The sequence below is a fragment of the Bos indicus genome, chromosome 15, assembly GCF_029378745.1.
Source record: "Bos indicus isolate NIAB-ARS_2022 breed Sahiwal x Tharparkar chromosome 15, NIAB-ARS_B.indTharparkar_mat_pri_1.0, whole genome shotgun sequence".
NCBI lineage: Eukaryota > Metazoa > Chordata > Mammalia > Artiodactyla > Bovidae > Bos > Bos indicus.
The window spans coordinates 6,283,425-6,293,828 of NC_091774.1; the positions used below are offsets into that span (position 1 = coordinate 6,283,425).

The 10,404-nt window shown below is 42.7% G+C and overlaps 1 long non-coding RNA gene and 1 pseudogene across 1 annotated transcript; one reads left to right on the forward strand and one right to left on the reverse strand.

Moving 5' to 3' along the window:
• Positions 1–247: 247 nt before the first annotated feature.
• On the reverse strand, positions 248–2,720 carry LOC139187126 (uncharacterized). Its single transcript, XR_011570765.1, has 3 exons — positions 2,543–2,720; positions 1,725–1,828; positions 248–653 (listed from the first exon to the last, which is right to left on the reverse strand). It is a non-coding gene; the product is annotated as an uncharacterized lncRNA (long non-coding RNA).
• Positions 2,721–3,840: 1,120 nt separating this feature from the next.
• Positions 3,841–8,089, forward strand: LOC139176158 (interstitial collagenase-like; annotated as a pseudogene).
• Positions 8,090–10,404: the final 2,315 nt, after the last annotated feature.

Here is a 10,404-nt window from a genome sequence, read left to right on the forward strand (position 1 = left end):
TGGCAACTCCCTTGATCTTTCTCCTTAGGTGTGTCGGGAACACATATGAAGCCTTGTTGGTGGAAATAGCATCCCTTTGCTAGGGCACCTGGGGAGGGGAAATGGCAGATTGTTTCCAGTTCTGGTTGAGCCCATTTTGAGGTCCCAGCCATGGAGACCCTGATCCTGTACCTCCATTGTTGACTGATCAGTCCACAACACACCCAAGATGGTGAGGAAAGTGCATTCATTGAAACAAACAACATGATAAAGTTAACTGACAGATTCTCTTTATTAAATAATAATCAAATAGTCTATATACAGTCTCTTGCCTGTTGCAGAGTGCTAACCCTGTTCCCGTGGGAGGCTGAGGTACGTGACCAGAGTACAAACACACAGCCCATTTGAATGCCCTGTGATATGTGAGGCTAGTGGGCAAGACACACAGCTCACACTCTTGGTCTCCATCACTGCACACACAGGAGAACACGAACCATTTCAGTTCACAGAGACTTAGGTGAAGAGTTATCGGCTTAACTTAAAATGCCCAGTTATGCCTTCTAAACATCTCTCCTAACAATTCAACCAGCTGTTACTCTTCAACACATGTGTCACTTTCTTTGCATTTGGGTCAAATTCAAACTGCGAAGATCCACTGAAGAAATAATAAAACCCTGCAAATGCAGATAGGGGAAATAATGAGATATTTTTCTTCAAGTAAATAAATTTGGCAACACACAGAACTCAGAATAACAGATACCTAAAAGTAGAAAGTGTTTGTAGAAATTTACTATGTGCCAGGAACTATGCCTTGGAGAAGGAAATGGAAACCCACTCCAGTGTTCTTGGCTGGAGAATCCCAGGGACAGGGGAGCCTGGCAGGCTGCCTTCTGTGGGGTCGCACAGAGTCGGACACGACTGAAGCGACTTAGCAGCAGGAGCAGCAGGAACTATGGTAAGCATTTTGCATGACTTTTATTTTCATTTCTTTCTGTAAAAGTCCTATCAGGCACATATATCTAACTCCATTTTACAGATAGGAAGTTGAGATTCAAACAAATTTAAATGCCTGCCCAAGGTCACTCAATAAGGAAAGGATGGGAACAGCACCCCACTCCAGCTCTCTCTGACAGCAGAACCAGGCTCTGGGTTATTAGGTTATTCCACTTAAAATCAGATAAAATTCTCTGCATCTTCAGAAACTGTGTATCTTTACATTTTTCCTTCCGAATACTCCTCCTCCCCTTTGCTGACAAAGAAGCCTGATTCTCTGGCCTCAGAGAATCTCAGGGACTCTTTCAGAACCAGACGATCCTTTCTGACTCTGCCATCCTGGTGCTCAGGTTACCTTTCAATAAAGATCATCTATCCCTCCACCCATCTATCCCTGAGGCAGGAGAAAATCCTTTTTTTTTTTTTTTAACTTTGGGCTCATGGAAAGTTAAATATTGGCAGCTGACTGACTACTCAGAAAAGACAGAGAAACTCTCCATGAGAATTAGAGGTGGGATGGAGAAGCCAGCTGGCCACTGTTGAACTTGGCCACACCACTTGAGGGGGTTTTTATACAGCTTATTATACGAAGTAGTCATACAATTGATATGAAATTTGTAAGCTGAAATTTAGGGTTGGGAGGAGGAACCTGGTTAAAGAAAACTTTATTAAATACTTCAGCTTTCCTCTTTCTTCTGGTACTACAGAATGTTTCAAGTGCCCCACTGCCAACAAAAGGAGTGTCCTCTTACCAAATACTTCAAAAACAGCATCCACCTCTGGTTCAACCCCTGGAAAATCTTCCACTATTTGCTTGGGAAAACCTGGCTCCATGGATTGTGTCTTCTCATCAAATCTGCACCAAGTAAAAGAAACAAAGCTCAGCATTGCACAGAGGCCGTGTTATCAAAATTGGCAAAAAATGTGGAATTCTAATCAACTTTCCGAGATTTGCAAATAAATGTCAGGCATGTTTAGTGCTACAGAAATGTGTGACTTTAATGGTACTGCAAACTTGGCTCTTAAATTTGTATCTCTACCAGAAAGAGAGGCAACATCTTGATCTAGCAGATGCTGTGTGCTACCATATTTCTTAGGTCTGGAGAGAAAGAATCTTAATCATCCTTCTATCACAAAGATGTGAACACAAAGTGAATCTAATCATTCATTTCAGATACAAATTTCAAGTTTTCTACCATATTTGGTTCATATATGTTGTCACTGGGGCTTCCCAGATGGCTCAGCAGTGAAGAATCCTCCTGCCAATGTAGGAGACACGGGTTCGATCCCTGGGTCAGGAAGATCCCTTGGAGGAAGAAATGGCAACCCACTCCATATTCTTGCCTGGGAAATCATGGACAGGGGGCCTGGAGGGTTACAGTCCATGGGGTCGCAAAGGGTTGAGCATGACTGGGGTCTGAGCACACACACAGGGACTCCCCCACAGCTGTCTAGAGCCCCACCGTTCCTCCTGTGGGGGAAGAAGGTCTAAGTGGAAGGCAGGCGACTTCCTTAGAGAAAGAAGATAATTACCCTATTATCATACAAAGTTATTACAAACAAATATTACCTCCAGTATTTGTCCTCTGCAAAGAAGTACGTTTTCTTCTTTTCCTTGTCAGAAAAGGCTGCGTCTATTTTCCTTACTGTTGAAGGAAAGCCCAGGGTATGGATGCCTCTTGGGTAACCTGCTTGCATCTCATTTCCTCTGATGGCCCAGAACTGATTTCCTGTTTTTATGAGAAAAAAACACAATCACACTGAATCTAAAACAATTGAGTCTTTGGTTTTGGAAATACTTCTTAGCACCTTTGACTTTCATAGTAGAAAAAGAAGCCAGAATTTTAGGTTTAGCAGCCCCAAATAGACATTAATCAAAAACTTGTAGGTTGAATGAATGAACACAGACGGAATGAACACAGTTGATCATTTACTGTGGGAATGAGGGAATTTACAACTGGGCTATTTCTATTCTTGTGTTCATTTCATCATCTATAAAATATAAATAAAATAATGCCAGTCTCAATTACAGCTTTGTTACCTTTAAGCAATAAACCAGACAAAATTTGTTGTAGAAAAAAATAAAGTCTTAATCAAGTTCTCTTGACTTCCTATTTTTACATTCCAGCCCCCTGTGATGAAAAGACATCTTTTTTGGATGTTAGTTCTAGAAGGTCTTGTAGGTCTTCATAGAACTGTTCAACTTCAGCTTCTTCAGCGTTACTGCTTGGGGCATAGACTTGGATTACTGTGATATTGAATGGTTTGTTTGGGAATGAACAGAGATGGTTCTGTCATTTTCAAGATTGCATCCAAGTACTGCATTTCAGACTCTTTTGTTGACTATGATGGCTACCCCGTTTCTTCTAAGGGATTCTTCTTGTGCACAGTAGTAGATATAATGGTCATCTGAGTTAAATTCTCCCATTCCAGTCCATTTTAGCTCACTGCTTCCTAAAATGTCAATGTTTACTCTTTGTTCAGTCTTTAGTAATGACTTTGTCATACTATTCCCTACTTTAAGCTAATTTGCTAGTTAGGCAATGTCTGATTGGTAGAAAAACAGATCACACAGAGAAGGTTTAAAAAGCAGGAGGAAATCTTTGGGAAATGGAAAAGCTGGTGATTCTAGGAGCCAGCTCTCTGTTCTGAGGGGAGGAAGAGCAGGAGCATTTCACATATCACCAGCCAGTCTTCCTTAACTCTGGGGGGTAAGAGCACACAGAACCCAGGAGCAGGTTAGGATCAGCAGAACTAAGTACTGAACTCCAATATTTTTAAAAGTTCACAGAATGCTCTGTGAGTTATGTCCATTATAGTGTAGAAAGTAAGGGTCTTTTTTTAAGACAACATAGACTCAATAACAGGATGTTATGTGTGAGGTAGAGTGTATCTCTTTGTTCTTCTGTGTGATCATAATCTTGAGACTGTGTAAACAAACAGAAAGAAAAGATTAATCTGTATTATGTCACAACTTTTTAATGTTGAGATCACACATTGCAAATAAGAAGGATGTTGTCTGATCGGGGTCAGATAGCTTTTAGTTTTGTGGGGGTGCAAGGAGAAGGAAATGGCAACCCACTCCAGTATTCTTGCCTGGAGAATCCCAGGGATGGGAGAGCCTGGTGGGCTGCCATCTATGGGGTCGCACAGAGTTGGACACGACTAAAATGACTTAGTAGTAGTAGTAGTAGTAGTAGTAGTAGTAGTAGTAGTAATAGTAGTAAGGACCCTACAAAAAAGCAGAGCCTGCAGGCTGAAACCCCAGGACGGCAGAGGCAGGGAGCCCCTGGTTTCCTTCAGCTCAGAAGAAAAGGAGAGGCCAGCATTCCCCGCCTTCCCCTGCTGCTGCTGCTGCTCAGGAGCCTGGGGTCTCATGGGTTTCCAGCCACTTCAGAAACACAAGAGCAAAACACGGAGATGGTCCAGGTAAATGCTTAATTTCACGTGCCAGAAATTCAAGAGCCCTACCTTCTCATTTTTCCAAGGTCAAGGGATAGGAGTTCATGGAAGTCTAGGATTTATTCTGGGATAACCATTTTGTCAGAAACAGATCCCCTCATACAAAAATAAAAATCTACTTAGATTGAGGGCAGGAGCAGAAGGGGGCAACAGAGGATGAGATGGTTGGATGGCATCACCTACTCAGTGGACATGAGTTTGAGCAAACTCTGGAGATACTGAAGGACAAGGGAAACCTGGTGTGCAAAGAGGCAGATATGACTTAGTGACTGAACAACAACAAAATCTCTCTGTAGACATTTTTGGAATATAGAGAAAGAGAAAGCCAAAGAGAAGCATGCAGACTGGTTGCTCTAATTGTAATTCTGACTTCTAATTGAAATTCTGTAGACCTAGCAATAGCATAGTTTCTACCACTGCACTGACATTTCTGTATCAACAGTAAGCATAAAAAGGGCTATGAAATTCAGACAGAAATTCATTGCAGAAGCAGATTTTTTTTTCCTCTCTTGACACTAAACCTTTAAGGTAAAAGAACTATTCTGTCACTACAGTGAAATGCTGGGAATTTTCAGAGAAATAAGAAAGATTTCATATCTTCTGTTTGAATTTTTTTTATTTATCAGAAATACCTACAAAACTATTACGGCTTAGGGGTTGGAACCAGCTGATTCGAAAGGCAGAGAAACCACAGTACAATGATTGAAAAATTAAAGCAAATGCAGGAATTCTTTGGGCTAAAGGTGACGGGAAAGATAGATGCTGATACCCTGGATATTATGAGGCAGTCTAGGTGTGGAGTGCCTGACGTTTCACCCCAGTATGGACTCACTCCAGGGAACCCTCCTTGGCAGAGCACACACCTGACCTACAGGTAATTAGACGGAGCCCCAGAGTGGGGACACTGTTTCCCACCAGAGCCGTGAGAAATGAGCTCTGACATGTCTGTGAAGGGTTGAAAATTACACCCCAGACCTGTCGAGAGCAGACATAGAGCAGGCTGTTGAGAAGGCCTTTCAGCTCTGGAGCAGTGCCTCACCCCTGTCCTTCACCAAGGTCTCTGAGGGGCAAGTGGACATAATGATATCCTTTGTCTGGGGAGGTGAGCTCTTTTCTCCCCAAACCATTCTGAACCTCGCCTCACACTTCTTTCAGACACACTGAGCTTCCGGTCAGATTTTCCCCTTATTTGAGGGTGCTGATTTTACGGGCTGAAGAAGGGACCCCTCACAGGTGAACAATGCTTTTTGGCTCCTTGTCCCTACGCTCTCGTCTCTGGTAGGGAAGTCTAAATAGAAAAGGAGATTTATCTTTGCTGCCGTTTGTCCCTCACAGATCATTGTGACAACTCTCCCTTTCATGGACCTGGGGGCATATTCGCTCATGCGTTCCAACCAGGAATAGGTATTGGAGATGTTCATCTTGATGAAGAAGAAATATGGACCAAAGTTTTGAATAGTGAGTCAAGGAATTCTCCCTTTCTATTTTTATTTTCCCTTTTCATGGCTTAGTGCAATATGTTCTGTTTTGTATAAAAGAATAAACCAATATTATGATGATAATTAAATGCTTTAATAAAGATATGCTTTTTAATGGTGGTTCAGAAAGATATTGCAACACTATAGTTACAGTTAGTGATAATGTCCGAGGATATTGTTTCTACCAATGGCTGCATCTTAAGGGTAAAATATATTTTTGAAATTTTAAAATACTCTAAGATTACAAATGATATTTTGTATATGTACAAATATGTACCAAAATTAAATAATGGTAACTTTTGGTGGGGTTGCTTTGGAGAATATGTGTTTTGGTACATGGTTATCCAAATTTTTATTTTGAATCTGTATTAGTTTATTTAGAATTTATATTAGATCAGAGTAATAAGCATTAATAGAATGCTGTTGTTTCTCTATGTAATCTTTTTTTCCAATTTATTTATAGCTGGACTTACTAATCAATATTAAAATTTTGCATGTCAGCTAATTTTTTCCCTTACATTTTATCAGTTCAATTATAAAAATTTAGACTTGAAGGCTTTTTAGTGTTAATTAATTCTTCTCTTGTGATTATACACACACACACACATCTCAGACCATGTCATAAACCAAACCAATTAATTCTTCTCTTATGATTATACACACACACATCTCAGACCATGTCATAAACCAAACCACAGGGGAATTCTTGTGCGGTTTGGAGATACATTTGCTCTTTGAGGCCTGAATACTGTACTGCCATCTGCTAAAGACTGACTGATTCTGTTGCCCTTTAGATTACAACTTGTACTGGGTTTTGGCACATGAATTGGGCCATTCCTTTGGACTTTCTCATTCTACTAACATCGGGGCTTTGATGTACCCCAACTACATCTACACTGGTGAAGTTTATCTGTCTCAGGATGACATCAGTGGCATCCAGGCCATCTATGGTAAGTGAAGCTGGGTGAACCAGACACATGCTTGTGAGCTATATGTGTGCTTCAAAAATAGTGGCAATGACCTGGTCCTTGAAAGACTCTTCATCATATATATATTTTGGGTCAATGTAGTATGTAAAACTTCATTAACTTCAGGATCTTTGTTTATTTTTTAAGGGCCATCTAATAAACCACAGCTGGTCCCAGTGCCACAAATCCCACAGCCCTGTGATAACTGGGCTGTCTCTGACTGTCTGGCTGGAATCAGCTCTCTACACTCTGCTGAGCGTTGAACAGCCCAGAGTCCAGACAGGGAAGGCCTCCCTTTCTGTGTGTGAGTGTGATAACAGGATAACATTTGATGCTGTTACCAAAATTCTTGGGGAATTGCTCTTCTTCAAAGACAGGTACAAGTTATAATTAATCCTGACGTATGTTTATAATGATTATACATGTGTGCGTATTTTTTTTCTTTTCTTATTCTTCAATATTATATTCATACATAATAATAAAAATCCATAAAATAAAAGCTCTCCTAAGTCCTACTCCCACCACCCTCTGTGACACAGATATATGTAGAGCTTGGCAGAGAGAAGGAATATGACTTTCCAAAGGCTGCACGTGGTCCACGACAGAGCAAAAGCTGGTCTGCCAACTCCGGACTGAAGCTCCTTTCCCTAGCACACTCTGCAATGGCAAATGTGATGGTGGGGTTGAGGACAAATTGCTCTCTGACTGTCTGGCTGGAATCAGCTCTCTACACTCTGCTGAGCGTTGAGCAGCCCAGAGCCCAGACAGGGAAGGCCTCCCTTTCTGTCCATGTCGTCCTCCCTTCCGCACAATGCTGCACTCCCTACCTGCCATCCGACAGATCCTCACTGTGCCCCGGAAGCCGTGAGGAGGAAAGAAAACAGCGTTTGAAGACCAGCCCCCAACCCCACCCCTCAGGCCCAACTCCCACCCTGCCTTCTGAGGAACTTGCTACTTTCCTCCCCAAAGCCTTACAGTCCTAGAACTCAGTCTACTGTGTGTGGATTCAGAATAGAATGACCTCACACCTGGCTTCCTCTTCTCATCAAAACTGACTCACTGAGGGATAAGAGCATAGATAGTGTGATCCTCCCCCTCCAAATGAGAACTATCAGGGATTTTGGAAGAAGTCAACAGCTCTCTTTAAGCCTATAGAATGTTTGATGTTTTGCATTATCTTATGTTAGTATCTACATGAGATAAATGCAGGTCATCAGGAGGCTTAGTTATAAATCTAAATTACTTTTGTTTGTAAGTATCTGTACAGACATGGGAAGATCATTGATGAGAGATTTTTTCCTTTCCTCCCCTTCCTCCTCCTCTTACTGTTTTTTCTCCTCCTCCCCCTGTCTTTTTCTCTTCCTCTTCCTCCTCCTCTGCTGCTGATGCTTCTTTTTCTTCACTTTCCTCTTCTTCTGTTTTAATAGAAAGCTGCCAGAATGTCAAAACACCTCCGTTGTGAAAAAAAAAAGTTCTATTGGCAGGAAGAGTTCAGATGGGGTTGGACTAGGGTAATGAAATTTGGCATTCCCTGTGACCTTGAGCAGAGAAGGCAATGGCACCCCACTCCAGTACTAATCCATGGGTGGAGGAGCCTGGTAGGCTGCAGTCCATGGGGTCGCTGAGAGTTGGACGTGACTGAGCGACTTCACTTTCACTTTCATGCATTGGAGAAGGAAATGGCAACCCACTCCAGTATTCTTGCCTGGAGAATCCCAGGGATGGGGGAGCCTGGGGGGCTGCCGACTCTGGGGTTGCACATAGTCGGACACGACTGAAGCGACTTAGCTGCAGCAGCAGTGAACTTGAGGGAACCAAAACTTGGACAGGTCACTGATTTGCACAAGGTCCTTAGCCCCTTGGGAGGAGGTTGAAGCAGGGACTGACATGAGAATTAGGAAGCACATAGTTGGTCTGGAGGCAATCCCACGAGGCATGGCCGAGGAGTAAGGAACTGAGATAAGTGAGCAGAGACAACAGGGGTGTGCCAGTGAGCGGTTACAGCTCTGGCCAACAGAGGCCCAGTCCCACTGCAGACCCTTGAAGTCCTCACAGAGCACCCTCCAGAGCTGTCCCACCAAAGGGCAGGGGAGCTGAGGTACCTCCCACCAACATTTCCCCTCGGTGGGTTGTTTGAGGAGGTCCTGAAGCCGTCACTAGACAGTGACTTGGCGGGCACCACACTGGCCCAGCCTGCTCCTGGGCTGGGGAAAGCTTGAGGCTGAGGGGGATGATGGGGACCACCTGTCAAAGCTGCACATCTGGTGGTGGGCCCAGGGATTTGGGCATCAGGAGGGTCTGCTCCAGAGACTGACAAGGAGGGTGCTTTCCACACATCAGCCTTTGTAGGATCCTTTTTCATTTCCCAAGGCTAGCTGGCTATGGGGCTTCCATTCTGTTTCTCTAGTTTTGGGAACACGTGTGTCAGCCCACATGGAAGTCTCTGCTGTGCTTTTACTCCAGTATCCATAACTGTGAAATGAACACAACCAAACTCCCAGCTTAAAGATCATAATAAAGAAGAATTTAGTCTGAGCAGCTATTGCCTCTTACTAGCTTTAGACATCTCTAGCCTCCTGGGGTGGAGAAGGCAATGGCACCCTACTCCAGTACTCTTGCCTGGAAAATCCCATGGATGGAGAAGCCTGGTGGGCCACAGTCCATGGGGTCGCTAAGAGTCGGACAAGACTCAGCAACTTCGCTTTCACTTTTCACTTTCATGCATTGGAGAAGGCAATGGCAACCCACTCCAGTGTTCTTGCCTGGAGAATCCCAGGGACGGGGGAGCCGCGTGGGCTGCCGTCTATGGGGTTGCACAGAGTTGGACACGACTGAAGCGACTTAGCAGTAGCAGCAGCAGCAACCTCCTGGGGTCAACCTGCCCTGGATTTCTCATCCACTTCCATGTAGGACTTTTGTAGACAGGATGTAAGGCAGGTAAAGGACTTATGTTGGAAGTGGTTACTTTTGTGAACATTAGGCTTGTGTTCCAGAGATAAGAACATCTGTAAATCTGCCAGATTGAGGGAAGTTAGATACAATCTGACTTATTTTCTTTTAACATACACACAGATAGATGTCTTCCACAAAATAGTTGACCTAAAATTTATTCCTGACTTCTAGACAGTACTATTAAATGGAGTTGAGATTGCTTACAAAGTTGTTAAAAGAGATACATCTTATTTTTTAAAGGTAAAGCTTCTGAGTTTTTTGTCAATATTTTTGTGAGTTAGATTTTTCATTAGTTTTTTAGTTGAAAATTAAGGGGGTACTGGATACTTTTTAAGCTGTGAATTTCTCTTGAAAGCTAAGAGTTTCACTTACCAAGTCTGTGACTCCATGATGGTGATTAAAATTCACAGAGTCTGTTTCTCAAAAGTTTTAGTTACATATTACATGACTGCAATCATAACTTTTCTTATCGACTGATTGTGATACTAGAATGAGGAAGCTTTGCTCTCAGTGCAAACTGCAAATGTATTTTAAACACATTCCACATTATTGGATGTATTCAATTATATATA